A 16,385-nucleotide genomic window follows, 5' to 3' on the forward strand; every position below is an offset into this window, starting at 1 on the left:
TCTCGGGAACCAGACAGGGACACTTTGCTTTGCTATGATCGGAGCAATCAGGATTGGTGTTAGCCCCCTGCATGCTCGGACAGCGAGTTTACAGTATGTGCTGCCTATGTCAACATTGTTGTCCTGAGACATTTCCTTAAAATAGATATGCTTCAGTCGCACCCAGCAGGGGTGAAGAGGCCTTCTCCCTACTACGTAGCTGCATTTGTTCCTTGGCTGATACGGCATTTGGAGTCTTTATGCTGTTCCGAGGCAATCAGATTTTTGTGCAATGCATCAGGTCCCTACCTGCTGAACACCTGCTTGTAACAGCCTTTTTCCAGGTACGCTTCATTACATTTGTGAGGTTATTTTTTCTAGGCGTAATATGGCCTCTTTCACTTTCTCCCTGGTCTGCAGGCCCAAACACAGAGTTCTTGCTGGTTGTCTCCATCTCTTTCTCAGCGGTCTCTCTTAATCCCTTGGCCTTGGCAGTCGCTTAGTTATGGCAGCCTGCCCACCATAACCCTCAGCTGCTCTGGGCACATGCTGTGTCTTTCTTCTTGGAGTGTGTACAACTGTGCAGCTATTCTGACCCCCTGGCTGTGGTGCCTAGACCTTGGCCACCTCCTATAGAGGCTGGAAGTGTCCTGAGAGACTTCGCTTCCAACTCGCCACCCTGCTAAAATGACCTACTCTCTGGTCCCTCCTGTGCCAGCTGACTCACTCCTCAATCTCCAGGGTTTCCTTAGGAAAGGAGTATCTCTCAAGTAGCTGACTCCTTGATTGCACTACTTTCAACTCAGTTGGGTGCTGCGTCAGCTATCCCTTCCTACTGTTGCTGAGGACAAAGGGCTATAATCACATGAATCCAGTTGAGGGCATATTCAGCGTGACGGGGATAAAAGGAACTCTGTTGCAGTACGTTAGCACTGGAGGTTCCTGCCAAACCATCAGTTCCAAAGCCTGCTGGTCTGAGGATGTGTCGCATGGCCTCGGGCTCCCAGCACCCTCATGCTAAACGTGCAGGGAAGGGGCCCTCATGGAAACCCCTTAAGCAAATTGTCACAATATGCAAGAACTACTGTAACTGCAGGAGTGGATCAATCTTGTGACACTGCATGCCAGACTTCCAGCAAGAATTTCCCAACGAGGAGCATCAACTCAAGGTTGATTATCCTCACTTGATCACTGCCAGACACTACTAGTGGGCCAGCAGAAAAAAATATAATGGCTTTGCTATTTCACAGATTCCTGAAATGCTGATCCTCACACGGGGAGGCCCAGAAGAGTTAGAGTGAAACAGGAAAAGCTAGGTAAAACTCCGAGGGAGCTTGCAAAGGGTTTGCGAATGCTGGCCCTCCCTCCCCCTTCTTAGCTCTAAAAGGCATATTCCCGTTCAAAATGAAAAGGAGGGGAAAATGGAGGAGAGAGGTGCACTGCAAGCTTGAATTCGAGGAGCAGTTCACACTGTATGCATAGAGAAATTGGGTTGCTGTAGCAAAAAGAGCCTTTCATTTCACTCTCGCGGACTGAGGGTTACCGGAGAAAGGGTTAAAGAACCTTACGACTGACGAGCTTTAAGAAGCGGATTCAGAGTTCATTTGTCAGGAAATAAATAGAAAAAAAGTCTATGCTCTCTCTCTCTCTCTCCGCTTGACTTATGTCATTGTGCTCATTATCTGCAGAGGAAATCCTCCTTTGTGCGCTATCTGAACAGCTAATAACTACAGATGCTGGAAAGAGTTTAAAGAAAATGCGTTGCCTTTGCTCTGAACTTCTTGCTTTCATCTGTCAGTTTCAACCTCTAGTGGTAGAGCAAGGTTTTGCCATTCCTCTTGGCAGTGCCAGGATTTTCATGTTATTTACTTCAGGCAGCTATATGCTTCCTGGTCTTTACCGTAGCTCCAGCGCTGTAAAACACCTCCCCTCCCCCGAAGAAAAGACCGGTCGGTGAAAGAAACTTGAGCACGCACAAGTTAAGTTGTCCAGTTCCTAAGTCCTGCAGACAAAAAGGAAGAATGAGGCTGTGGAGAGCCATCCCTGCTAACCTAACACTTCAGGGATCTCTATCTTCGGCCCTGTCAGTGGGACAGCGAGGCAGAGGCTGCAAACCGCAAGTGCGAAGAAGAAAAGGACAGCGAACGTCTTCTGCATGCCTTTGCGCTGTGGAAGTCCTTACAGCGGATAAGGGGTTACTACCTGTTTGCAGCTCGCACGGCAGCGAAAGAAGACGCTAGCGGTCACCAGGCGCTTTGCTGCATCCTGGGCAGCTGCAGGAAAGCAGACCAGGAGGCCCCAGACGGCCGTAAAAGCCGTGAGACCTTAACGCCTTTGCCGCGCGCTCACATCTGCCGAGAAGAAGGTGTCCGCAAAGAAACGGCTCATTGTTTGGCGAGTGCTTGCAGTGCAACTTTCCAGTCGCCAACGCCGTCGGGACCAGCCCGGGCGGGCCCTTCCCGCTGTCCCCGGGGCCCTCCTCCCCCCTCCGGCCGGCTCAGCGTCCCTCAGCGGAGCTGTCCACCAACGGTCGCCGCCGCCCGGCAAGGCGCAGGCGCTGCGCGCAGGGACGCGGCCGGGCAGCGAGCTACGCGCTCCCGCCGCGGCCGCCTCGGCTCGATCCTTCCGCCGGGCGCCCGCGGGTTTGGGGGGGGCGGGTGGGGGAGAGGAGAGTCCGCCCCGATGGCGGGGCCTCGGGGCCGCGCTCGCCGCCGTCACCTCCCCTTTCCTCCGCTCGCCGCTGCGGGGGCCGGAGCGCTGCGATGGCAGCGCTGCCCGCCCGCGGGGTGCTGGTGGAGGGCGGGGGGAGGGAAGGGAAGAGGGGGCGGCACGCGGCCCCCCGCTCCGGCGCCAACGGGCCGAACGGCCGCGCGGCGCTGTCTCCCCCCGCCCCCCCTCCCCCCACGCTGGTGCTGAACGGCCCCAACGGCCGCCGCGCGCGCCGCCGCGCCCCGCCCGCGCGGGAGGCGGGGAGAGGCTGAGGGGAGGCCGCCCCGCCGGTCCTTTTTCCCTCCCCCCCCCTTCCCCGCTCCCCCTGGGAAGCGGCTGGCTGCTGGCTGCCCTTCGCTCTCCCCCCCTTCCCTTTTTTAATTTTAATTTTATTTTATTTTATCCCCCTCCCCCCGCTTCCCGGGCGGCGGCAGCGGCGGCCATCCCTCCCTCCCTCCCTCCCTCCCTCCGTCCCTCCCTCCCCGGCTCCCGCCGCCGCGGCTCCGCACCGGCCCCGCCATGGCGACATGAGCCCGCCGGGCGCCGCCGCCGCCGCCCCGGACATGGGGCCGGCACGGAGCTGAAGCGCCGCGGAGGAGCCCCGCCGCCGCCGCCGCCGCCCCGCCATGGGGTGCTGATGGCCGGGCCCCGCCGGGCACCCCGCCACCGCGCAGGGGGAGGTGAGCAGCGCCCTCGGGGGCGGGGGGGGGGGCGGCGGGCGCCCAGCGGCCTCCCCTGGCAGCGGTGCGCGGCGTTGGGGGAGCAAGGCACCGGGTGTGTGCGCGGGAGGAGGGGGTCTGTGCGAAGGGACCGGTGTGCGGTGCAGGAGTGTGTGTGCGCAGGGCGCGGGCGTGTGTGCAACGCATTGTGTGTGCAACGCATTGTGTGGTGCCTGCGGGGCGCTGGGCGTGCAAGGAGCTGGGCGCGCGCGCGTGCGCGCGGGAGCGTGCAGCGCTCGCGGGCGTGCGATGCCCGTGCGCGCGAGTCCGCCGTGCACGGCGCTGGGCGATGCACTTGTGTGTGCCTGTGCCATGCCTGAGAGTGCGCGCAGTGCACGCGGCTGCGTGCAGCGCCTGCGGGTGTGCGCTGCGTTCCCGTGCGTGCAAGGCAAGTGCAATGCACGCGTGGCCGCCTGCGGGGTCCGTGTCGTCGGGGGTGGCCACTCAGTTTGTGTCCTGCCCGGGTGTTGCCCCCGTCCCCCTCCCGGGCCCGCATGGCCTGCAGACGGCATCAGCGGCGCAGCGGTGCCCCAGGTGCGACTTCGTGTGTTAGCGGTGCTCGTGACCTCTTGGTGACGACGTGAATTGGTTTTGTTCTCCGTTTCCGGCGAAAAATCCTTTGCCGAAATGGGCTGTGCTCTTCCCCGTTCCTCCTTTGCCCTCCCACCTGCGATGGAAGAAGTTTCCTTGAAAGAAGAGTGGCATTGTTTTCTATAAATCTATGGTCAGAGGGAGGCACTAAACAAATAAGACTACCATAGGTCGTTTCAAGCTAATGGTTGCAAGTGGACTTGCAGAAAATCCTCCGGAAAACTTGTCTATGCCACACAGAAAAACCTGTCCCCTTGCCTTCCCTTTTGACCCCATGAAGGGGAGGAAAGAAGCAATCCCATGTTTTCCTACTCGTAAATATAAAGCTATTAGCAGACAGACTCTTTCGAGCTTGAATTAAAAAAAAGGGCTTTTCAGCAAGAGCCTTTGTGTGCAGTCCTCCTGCCCCAAACATCCTTTCTTCCCATGGTGTGCCGTGACGGCCTGCTGCATGGCACAGCATCTTTTAAAGACAGGAGGGCGAGATATTTTTTAACCAAATAAAATATCTACAATGAGCAAAACGTCTTCGATGATTGTGAAGCTCCCCTGCTGGAGTGTGTCTCACCTTTTCTGTGCCATGGGGTGGTTGATGTGGCTGTGGCCCCCTCTCCCCGATGCCTTGGTTTGGGGCTGACTGATACCTCTGCCCTGGTTGAAAACTAGGGGGTGTTTGAGCATGTGTTCATGTCCCTTTGGAGTCCAGCGTTTTAGAGAGTAAGCTGGGTTGGAGTTTAGCTCTCAAACAGCAGATCGCAGCATCTTTTTCCTTGTCTCGAGGGTTTGATTTTGGATCCCTGCAAATGATTTCGGTTTGCTTTTAAAGTAGCTTGGCTGCCTTGCAAAGCCAGGGATAGCTCTTTCTCTCGTCTTGTGCGCCTGTGCCTGCACAGATCTTGGCATGGGATGCAAGAAGCTGATCTTTTGGCTTCTCCCCAGCAGGAGTTAAACTTTCACATGGCCTATATGTACTTCTAATTATCCTTCACCTCTATTCAGAGCTGATTCTCTCATTCTGAGTGGCAGAACTGATCTTAGACTCTCCTTTTGCTGTGTCCTTTCTGTATTCTTAACTGAGCCTTGTATTTTCTTACTGAGTCATGTGTTTTGTTTTTCAGGGTCCTCATTAAAAGAAAAAAAACTATGAGATTGCTTCTGCCATTCTGTTGCTGCATGATAGAGTATTACTGTCAGTTGAAATATTATTCAATACCCTTTCCACAAAAGGTACTGCTCAGAGGATGTCTGCTAAAGCTGAGCGTTCCCACTATGTCATGTTTGGGGTGAGAGGTACTGCAAGGGCTGTTGCAGTGTCTGCCGAGGTAAACTGGTAAGGTGAAGTGGCTGCAGGCTCTATGGACTGACTAACAATGGGCTTTGTCCAGGCAAAAAGATTAAAACAGGCTATGTCTCCTTCTTTCCCTAGTGGAAACTGAAAAAGTCTGTAGCCCAAAAGGTATTTTTGGGAAAGAGAAGGAAAGGGTTTTCCCATTGATTCTTGTAGCTCTTAGAGGATTGGTGTTGAGGATTAATCTTTGCAGTAAACGGAGTCTTTTTGCCCTGTGTTTGCACAACGTTTTGCAGTGAGGTTCTGGTTTGCCACTGGGGTTCCTAAGCAATATTGCATTGCAGAAGTGAGCCTGTAATCCTTCTTTTTGGCTTAAAAACATAGGTAGGTCCACTTCAGTAGAGTATTTTCGTCACGGCCGACTGCCTTCTCTATCTGTCTGCAGAGAGCCTGGAGCAGAGCTGTCCTCTGTAGGGTGTGTGCCCGCTAGGGTATCTCCGTGGTGGGGCTGCAGCCAGCATTGATGGGTGCTGGCAGCGAGCAGAGTAGTGCTCCCTGTGGCTCTTCTGCTCTGGGCTCGCCGGCGGGCAGTTTGTTTCTGGACGCGATTGAAGGCTTTGACATACCTCAGAGGAACCTTGGGTTTGCTAGGTATAGGCTACCTGGTGAAGGGAGCCTCTGTCCTGTGAGAAGGGGCTAGGTTGCCTGCCCTGCCACATGCACAGGCCTTTGCCTGGAGTTGTGTCCCCATGGGACTAATGAGTCTTTTGAAGGCCAGCCCTTTGAAGGCCAGCTGGGCAGCTGGTTAGGCTGGCTGCTCAGTGCTCCCTCCTCCAGTCTTTGTGCACGCGGGGGTGTGTGCACACCTGCTTCTTACTCTTCCTGGAGCAGGCAACAGAAATGAGAAACTGAGAGCACTAATGTGGTGGATCTCGCCTTCTTTCAGGGCCTGTGTCAAAGATGCTTTCCCTTTGAATATCCGCAGCAATCGACTGGTGAAAGTGGTAACTAACTTTGACCTCACATTGAGCAGGGCTCTTAAGAAAGAGCATGCATCTTTGCAGGTTTATTCTTCATGTTTTTATGTGCCACTTTTTAGAAGATAATGACTTGACGCAGCTCTCATGCCGATGTAAATCATCGGTTTATCCTGTGTGACTGAGAGAAGAATCAGGTCTACTATATTGATACATTTTCCTATATCTCTAGCAGGAGTCTTCTCTGAGTTGTTCTCAGAGCAACTTTGTTCTTTGTTCTTGTAACCAAAAATTTGAGTTTTTCTTTCCTCTGTTTTGCTAAATTTCAGTTTAAAAAATGTGATTTGCTTATATAGAGAGGATATTTCAAATTCATGTATTAAAATACCCAAACCCAGTAACTTGAAAAACCAGAACAAATGCACAGCCTTCTAAGTGAACTGTGGTTTCCAAGAGTTAAAGAAAGAGTTAAAGTACGTTTCACTACTGATGCCTGCTGCTGAAGCTTTCCTACAGATACAAGAAATGTACAAGAGTGTAGGCAAGAAATGCTTAATGGGAGAGTGAGTGCGTTTATTAATAGCCCTAAGTAGAGGTTTAAGAGCATTTTGTAACTGGTGGCTCGCTTGGTATTGTGTACCTCATTGTACTGATACAGAAAACAGAAGGTTTGCTGACTCCTAAAGGCTGCAGAGCAAGTCACCCATCGAGCAGCATTAGCGGAGGGAAGCCCTTAGCCGTCAGGTGCTCTCTCCTGCTTGTGTCTGGGAAGTGTTACAGAAGTACCAGCAAACAGAAAAAGAAAGGTACCAGTTGAACTGGAACATGTCAGGGAAGAAATGGAGGCCGTATATTTCCTCCCCATTTATCTCTTAAGGTTTGCTGTAGGGATCAGGTTCCTTTTACTCCTTGCAGGTCCAGTGTTTCACCTATCTAGCATCTGGTTCACAGAGACTTTGAAAGAGTTCTGCTATTTTTAAGGGGCTCTTAATCCAGAGAGAAGAAAACTTGAGGGGAGTGGACCAAGCATCGTGGATATGCTTTTGCAGTTGGCAGGATTCTGGACACAGAGTTGTGTTTCCTGAAGTTTACCACCCCTTTCCTACATTTTCAGCCTACTGTTAAAACTTACGGCAGAGGAGAATTTGGAGCAACTTTGGGGCTTGTAAAAATTGCTCTGTATGTGAGGAGGAGAATATTTGGGGAATTATATTTCAAGCTTTTCAAGTAACGAGGAAATGAAAATTTATGTGAAGGTAACAAATGCAGTAGATATTCAAATGCATATTGTAGTGTCATAAGTCATATTTATTTCATGGTTTAAACTGTTAGTTTATTCATACAAACTATATTTTCTTGCTTTGCTAATGAACTGTTGTAAAATGATGCTTGAAGCGTAAGAGTAATTGCTGAGTGTTTGCAGTCTGCAGTTAATTTCACAGCCCACGGTAGGCATGAAGCCTGCTGGAGATAGATTTGATAAAAGCTGTGCAGGACTAGCCACAATGGTAGCGGCTTCAGGAAAACTACATGTGGTATTCTGACTGCCAGATAATAACCCTTCAGACTCCATTGCCCACGCCGGGAGCAAAATATGAGTAGAAGAGAAGTCACGTATCTCCAGATTGAGCCAAACACAGTTGTGGGATCTGAAGTTCCCCTCGTGAAAGATGCAAAATGGGTATCTAGAGCTCACCTGCCCAGCAACAGTTTTCCTTAGTTTCCATGACTTTCAGTGGGGCTAGAGACGGATACAAATGCAGGTACCATCACCAGAACACTCCTACTAAGTGGGAAGGCCAGGTAGGCCGTCGAGGAGATAACTTTCAAGGGGAATTCTGGTTAACTGTGAATAGAGAGTAGTTTCTTTCAGAATTCGGTACAAAAACATCTATTTTCATATGATAAACAAGCAAGGTGAAGTCATTCAGATAGATGGAAAATCTCAGGTGTCTCCTGTCTCAGCGTGAGGGAGATGTGGCGTGAATTTTTCCCTTCCTGCAAGCATTATCAACACTATTTTATTAACCATAGTGGGTAGTTGCATTTGGTATGTAATAAGCTGGTCTAAAAGCTCACTCATGAATAACATGTTACTGCAGATACTCCGTTTTGCTCATCAACTCAGACATCAAACATATTTTCTTTACCTGGATGATGGGAGGTGCTGGATGAACCCACTTGCCAGAGGCTTTTGTGCCTTTTTGTTGTGTGGTTTTTTTTTTTTTTTAACCATATATAGCCAGATCCTGTTTTGTGCCTGGGATAGCTCTTGACTTCAGTGGTGTTCTGTTAGATGAGAACTTGGCCCCCCAAAATCTTCAACCTTTGCCTCTCTAGCATAATATTGATTGCAGATCCTGGGTTTTAACTGCTCGTAACTGTAGCCATGCAGCTGAAAAAACGCCTTCCTTTAAGGATGCAACTGCTGTAATAACATTACCATCAAATGCAGCTTGGTCTCCGTTTACTAAAGTGAGCTGCATCCCTTTGGAGAGCTGCAGATGTGTCTGTACTTGCATTGATAGGAGCAAATGGGGGCTTTGCAGAAGCAGCAGAAGGGGAACTCAGACTTTGCCGTTATTAGCAGAGCCCTTAGATGTAGTATCTGCAGTTTTATTACTGGTACTCCCACCTCCCGAGGTTTCCTTCCCTCGATTTATTTTGGGTCGAGGACTCTTGTGTTTAGATTGTCCAGAATTGGGGAAATCAAGGCTGTTACATTTGTACCAGTTGAGCAGGAGAGAGGAGTACATCGGGCAGAGCCAGGACTGTGCTTGTGCCATCCTATTTTTGTAGACAGCTGGAATTACGTCCTTCTCCATATTGTCTCAACAAGAAGCTAATTAGAGAGCGAGCTCACGCTCCTGGAGGATAATTAAGCTTTATAACTGTGGGTTCTCTTTGGTTAGTGAGAAAGAGGAGACTGTACCCTCAGAGCCTAAGAATGCTGCTCTGCAGCTACTGAGCTGTACTTTATAATTGATCTATTGTTTGAACAGCAGATAATTTCTCATTTCCTCATAATTATCTCTTTTTAGTGCCTTACACTGTATCCTGATATTAGCTGTAATCACTGACAATTTACCCTGAAGCCAGTCAGAGTCTACAGAGCAAAATATTGGCCTTGGTGAGCGTTTATGCTTTCAGATAAAATTCTATTTTCTTGTTGTCAAGAGGAATCGAGCCATTGTAGTTGCATATGGGTGTTAAACTGTGTAAAAACTTGTTTGGTTTTGTTGCTGTTCATTTATGTTAATGACTGACTAATGCAGAAAGACAAAAAGAGCTATTGTTGAATTCTGTTCCTGTGTTTTTGCCCGCAGAGGCATTGTATTTATTTGGTTTGAGTGATTATATTACTCAAAGGTGGTGCGTGATGCTTTAGATTCTGAATACCTGTTGGCCCTTGCCTGTGGAGAATTAGCTTTTATGTGCGTGAAAGCCTCTGGCACTCTTTTATGAAAATGTTGCTCAGTCTTGCACTTTGTGAGCTTGATTTTCGTCACAGTGACTTCCTTTGAGTTACTTTCGATTCATAACAAGTTATTTTGGTGACGGGAGAAGTGAATCAGACTCTTTATGTGTTGCCTTTCCTTTTAGGAGACTAACAGCGAGACATTACATAATGCCAGCTCTGTGGTTTTTTTCCCTTTTTTTTTTTTTTTTTTTAACCTCCCTGCTCTGCTTTTTGCATTTGCAGAGGCTGTGTGCACCTCTAGAACTGATGAGCCACTTTGGGCGTGCAGCCGAACTATTGCAACTGGGCTGCTTTGAGCCTGAAGCCCATGAGTCCCTTTGCTGCCTGTGTGCACAGAATTTGGTGCAGGGCTCTGCTATTGTTTTCTTAGATTTACCCTTCATTTAGGTCGGAAACCGTGTAAAAATAATGGGCATATTTCATCAAAAGCTTGCTTTCTTTGCCCAGTTTGTTTCTTTATACTTGTCATGCACTTCAGTTCTGAACAGGGAGGTAGTACCATCTCTTTGGTGTGTGACTGCAAACTGTCCCATAGAAGGACTGTCTGCCCTTGGTGTGATTCCCCAGTGTACACAACGAAGGCTCACATTCCTGACTTGGCAGCATGTCTGTTTTGACTATTGAGATATCGGTGCCAAACAACAGCAGGCCTGATTCCTACTAAAATGTTAGCCTGAGTCCCTTGGCTGATTTTAATATATCTTGTGAGGAGTTTACCTCTTCAACAGCCATCTTGCATGCATATCAGCAACCAGATGACAAGCCCGCGGTGTTGAAAGAGTATACAACGTAAGTATTTTTGTTGCAAGTATTCCTAAAATGGCATAGAGGGATTTTGGTTTGTGAGGGTTTTGTTTTTGCTTAATTTAATCCGTGCAAGCAAACAGCCTCCATCAGTTAATAACTTTTCCTTTGATTTTGGGGTTCAAATAAACCAAAATCTCAAAGCAGAACTCATTAAAGTATATTGAGTTTCATCTCCTCTTTGCATCAAAACATACGTTATGCAGCTGGAGCTGGTCTCCTAGGGCTGGATTCTGAGTTTACCTTTTAGCCACAGTTTCCTTGGTATGTTGCCACACGCTGCCTCAAAAGGGAAAGGAGCTGTGATTCAAGCAGCTTGTCTGCATCACTCAGTGAGCTGTGGGACAAAAAATGTTAAGCATTTGCCGACCAAAGGCCCTGCTGGACAAACGCTTCTTGGAACAATCCATCTTGGCTGTTAGAGAAGAGACAAAAGGAAAGGCAAACGTCATCCAGCAGTTTTAACAGGAGCCATTAGAAAAGGGGGTAGGGTAGGCGTGGATCTGTGCGCTTGTTTGCCTCTCCAGGAGGGAAGGATGGTGACGCTATCTGAACATTCAGTCATGAGTTGGTCTTCTGCCCTGTCGGAAGACTGCTTTTGAAAGTACCATTTAAGCTTGAAACTCCAGTATCAATCACCTGTCGCAGTGGATGAAATACAGCAGAGGTTTCTTAAAACTGATCTCTTTTAGACTATGGATGTAGGTGAGAATAAACTGGGTGGCAGGCATAGCCTTTTTTTTTTTTTTTTTTTTAATACAAAACAGTGGCTGCTGGGGAAAAAAGAGAATGGCTGAAACCTGTATCTGCCGGAACTCCCCTGTGTCAGCCACCTGACAGCAACTTTATACTGCTACTTTTACCAGTGGCTTTGCAATTTGTCACCTTCCTTCCTGTCTAAAAATGCCCTCATCCAGGCATTTTTTGCCTGTTTTCTTGATTTTTTTTTTTTTTTGCTCTCACTAAGGGATGCCATGAGAAGCTGAAGATGTTATCCACATCATTTTAGAAATCCGAAAGTGTGTATGCTGGTGTGACAGAGTCCACCTGGTCTTTCCTTTTTGAACAGGCTTGTAACAAGGAAAACTTCTGTTCTCCTCATGGTTGCACTTGTAAATAACTCTGGACTAATATTTCCAGTTGTTTTGGAGTCTGAACAAATGCATAGCATGCGAGCCCTGATTGTTTGCAGTATGTTTGTAAAATGCTTGTAGGCCTCAGTAATCATGACTGCACCCTTAATTCGAAATGGAGTCCTCTCTTTGGTCTCCCGCATGCCTGAAGAGCCTTTCACAGTAATACGCAAAGAAATAATACAAAAAAAATCCATTCCATGTCACTACTCTTTAGTGTTCATTTCTTTCAGTTTTTGGTCCAGCCCTTGTTCTCAATGGAAATGGTGCTGGGGATTGACCTCTTTCTTTTGGTGGGGGTGCTTCCCTAGAGCAGGATAAAAACAGAAGATGGTGATGGGGAGAGTGCACTGTTGCTGGTCATGTTGCAGCTCTCTCCAGAGTGAAAAGAAGGCTCCTCCTCCTGTGTGGTCTGTAAATGGGCCCTGGGGTTTCTCTGTTTCAGAACAGACTTAAAAATGCCTCCCTTCCCTCCCATCAAAACCTTATAGTTCATTCTCTTTCTGCAGTCGCAGACTCGCGTTTTTTACCTGGCAGCTTCCTTTAAAATGTTTGGAAAACTTTGTAAATTTGTAAAACTGTCTCTAAAATGAGGTCAGCTTTATTTGCACTTCCAGGAGAAACCGTGTTGGAGGAAAAGAAGTGGCGAGTGTGTGATGTATATGTGCTTGGTTGAAAGATACTGCCAAAATATCTTACAGGCTTCCCTTTGTAGCAGGTTGTGGGAGGTAGTGCTGGATGAGTCATACAGACAAATGGCAAGGGCCCCTCTTCATTTCCCAGCCTAAATTCCCCTCTTTTTGAATTTAGCCTGCTGGCTTTTCAAATATGCTGCTTGTTAAGGATGCAGTATTCTGTGATTACGTGTAGCATATTTATGTTTCATATTAATACATTTCTCATGGGGAAACACATCCTTATTTTTAATGTCTTTATTGGTATTCATTCCATAAAAATCGGTTCATTGCTTCTAATCCACTTCTTTATTTAGATCTTGAACTTTGAAACTGTACACACAATTTTTTTGACCAGTACATTCAGTTATTTGACTTGATAAAGATCATATATTGTCTCACAACTCTTGTCAAGCTATATCATATCCCCTCACAAGGCTACAACGTGATTTACTTTCTACAACTTCAGAATAGTTGGATGTTGATCTTAACCCCTGCCAGTCTTCTGCTTATCACTATTGCATCCGATTGTGCTTTGACGAGTTGAAAAGACAGAAAACTAAACATTGATTTCCAGTAGTGAGGCATTCGTGGGAATGCTGGGTTAGTTTCTGAACCACCAAAAAAATCAGTCTCTTTGAATTGTTATATGACATAGAAATAGTATAGATATTGTAAAGGAATTTTATGCTTGCAGCGTTATTGCATTGCTTAAATCTGAGGAGAAAAACCTGTTTCTTCTGCGTTGCATCTGTTGCATCTATTTTATTGCATTGCTTAAATTTGAGAAGAAAAACATCAGATTTAAGCAATGCAATAGGCATTCACCTACCCGGAGCAAATTTCTGGACCACCATACTGACAGTGGTGTGGAAAGAGTTAAGCCAAGAGAAAGCCCCGGATACTAAAATTAACCTCCATCCCACTCCCCACCCACAGCTTTGAAATTTCTAATCACAACTTGCAGTTAGATGATTTCTTCTAACAGTGCAAACTACATTTTGATCATTTGAAGTCACAGATGGCTGGCTGGAGCTCTCAGGAATTCAGTCTCCTTCCTCTCCCTCCTGCTTCGCCTTCCTCCCCCGCCCAGAAAAATCTGTTTTCAGGTCATCTGTAAGATTACGTTATTGCTTGCTAAAGCTGAAGCAAATTTGGCTGCTGGTCACTGAAAATACTTAACAAGGTCTGCAGAAATGCATGTGGTGGTTAAATGCTATTGGAATTACCCATCTTGCCCAGAATACCCACTTGGATTTGTGTACAGGATGAAGACAGTAGTTTTTAAAGCTGTCTATAATCCTAGAAATCTTGTTATTTTTTTAGGAAATGATCTGTATTTTTAACAAAATATATAAAACAAAGGGAGTTTTTACCAATGCACGGAACGATTTTGGTGATCGTATCTACAGTGCGGTCCTGTGAGGAGCTGTACCCGCATAGCTGATTTGCGACTGGAGGCAGGGGAAAACCAGGAACTTTGTAAACTCGTTTTGCTGGTGGATACTACGTTCATGTAACTGTCTTTTTGTCTGCAAGAGCCACTCGTTACTGTCAATGTAAGTGAGTACGAAAACTAAAAAATTGCATGCTACGCAAATGCAAAAAAACCCCCAAACTAAAAAGTATTTCTGCCTAAGTGGCTGTCTGCCCCGATTACTGTAAACATGAAACTGCTTTGTTAAACTATGTAGCCTGCAGCACCTACAGGGTAAAACTTCAGCAGAGAAACTGAAAGTACCTCTTTACTTAAAGTTAACTATAAACTTGGATCGAAAAGAGAGACTTTTATGAGATGAATTACATTTATGGATCACGTCAGGGTATATTTTTAATGGATAAGCACGGTCTTGAAGATCTCCAGTAATCACTATGCTCCTCACAGTGAAAAGCTCTCATACCAAAGTTTGACTTTCTAATTTCAGAGCAAGATTCAACCTGCAGCATGTGATCTTGCTCACAGGAGACCTCAAAACAAAGCTGATGTGTTGATTTGGCTCACTTCCCTTTCTCTAACTTTCCAGCAGTTCTTTAGGGAATTTGAGAGTAGCCAGTTGACCTTACACTAAACGGATTAAGAAAATTCAAGAACAGTGGTTCAAAAATTTCGAAACTGACCACAGGACAGAATACATGGAGATCAAATTTAATTTTAAATCACAAAAAGAGAGGCTGAAAGTTAGAGTAGGCTTGTTTATGGTGGCCTGATCTGCCTCCGTCACAGCTGCTGCAGTTTCTTCACCCGTGGGTCTCTTGGCAGGTACTCAGTCACAGAAAAAAGTGTGCAAAAGTGGCTGACCAAATCTTTGCTGTCAGAGCAGGCTCAGCCCTGCTGGTCGTACTGCTGCTTTCTGCAGAGATGCCTGCTCGTGAAGATGTCTTAAAAATATCCTTACTGCTGATGGGAGCCTTGACATTGCTTTTCTGTGATGCTCCTTTTTTAACATCTCAGTCTGAGCAAGAGAGTCAGTCTGGTCCCTCCATGGTCTTTGCCTGATTCCTCTGCAGCCAAATTTAAGGAAGGTGTGCTGGCCATCCCATTTCTCTTCCTCCTCCAGCAGTGCTTGCTCCGCAGTGGCTCCATGTGCTGTATGCATGTAGAGCATGCTGTAATTTTTTTAAAATGGCATACATTTATCTGATTAAGAGCTATGTCAATGCAGATGCAAACTAGTTTCAGCCCTCAGGATGCTTGGCGAGTTGCCTGGTGTGCTCTCGGTGCTGGAAAAGTCTGTGTACCGCTGTTGCTCCAAGGGAAACTTTCAAGCATGTCGTTCTTTTTTGTCTTACAAAGGTTGTTGTGCCTCGGCCCTCGTTGATTTACCTTCCTAGTTCAGAAAGGAAAGGTTATTTTTTCCTCTTTTCCCCTTGGCAGCTTTAGGAGAGTTGGCTTCACTACCCATTAGAAATGGTCCTTGTGCCACCATCTGCACTTGGTAATTACGGACGCTTTAGCGACGCCACTCAGCACTCTTCTGGGGCCATTGACCAGTTGATACAGCACGGGTACTGTCTGCTTTTGGAAACCTGCTATGTTGGGACACTCTGTCAAGCTCATGGTGTTGATTTTTGACTTTGAGAACCTGAGAAGAGGTGTGTAATGTACAACCTGTTTAATCATAGTATTGCAGATATGCCTGCAGAACTTATTTATGTCCCTACATCTTGTTACTGATTTGCAGCCAGATAAATGACAGGATATATGGCAGTCGGTTCTTTCCATTAGCCTCCTTTGCCAAGTGGGTAAAACTCCTTTTTCCTTGAAACAGAGCAGCTCTCTAGTTGCTTCTTTGCTAGATGTAATAGGTCATCTTTGCATTGTGGGGGGGAAATGAAACCATGTTCGACATTTTGCTTTTAGAAGAGCGGCTGCTCCCTCACCAGCTGCGCCCACACTCAGCAGCTTCTTCCTGTGGCGATAGCCGGGCTTCTCTCCCCCGAGGAGGACTTTAGCATCTGCACTGGGTGCACGGGCAGGAGGGAACATTTTCCAGCTAGTTTCTATTTGGTGATTTTCTCTTCTTTGGTTTTTCCTCTTGTTTCATCAGCTTTCCCACCACATGACTTGTAGACCCCTCCTTGGAGAGTGAGTAGAGGAACCAGAAGCACCAGTGGAGACGGAGTCGGCCTTAAAAAAGTCCCTGGGGAGGTTGTCAGGGGAGGAGAACATAAAAAGGGATGGGGGTAATAACTAAGCTGTTTTCTGGAAAGATCTCTGGAGCAGACCTTGTTGTTCAGCTTCTGGGAAAAAAGATGGGGGCAAGACCAAGATGGATCCAGAGGTCTGTCAAGTCCACTTGTGCTGTAAATATGGTGGGAACAGTTGCCTGTCACGACAGAAAAAAAGGTCGCTGAGGATCTTGAGACGCTAACTTTTGCCTGAAAATTTTCATGTGTTTTCTCCACTGATTGGAGAAGTGGCTAATTACTTATCTCTTTCCTACAAAAGCAAGAAATGACCATCAATATTTCATACTAGGAGAAGTGGCCAGGTTAAATATAGCTCCTGCTTTTTTTAAAAGCATGCAGC

At 47.3% G+C, this 16,385-nt stretch overlaps 1 protein-coding gene across 1 annotated transcript in view; it reads left to right on the forward strand.

The window, feature by feature from the left end:
- Positions 1-2,939: 2,939 nt before the first annotated feature.
- Positions 2,940-16,385, forward strand: part of CCNI (cyclin I) — a 36,556-nt gene continuing 23,110 nt past the window's right edge. Inside the window, exon 1 of the mRNA XM_068941202.1 lies at positions 2,940-3,368. The gene's annotated coding sequence lies outside the window, so the exon portion shown is untranslated. The remainder of the gene's footprint in view (positions 3,369-16,385) is intronic.

Source organism: Struthio camelus, chromosome 4 (assembly GCF_040807025.1).
Source record: "Struthio camelus isolate bStrCam1 chromosome 4, bStrCam1.hap1, whole genome shotgun sequence".
In the NCBI taxonomy this organism is placed as follows: Eukaryota; Metazoa; Chordata; class Aves; order Struthioniformes; family Struthionidae; genus Struthio; species Struthio camelus.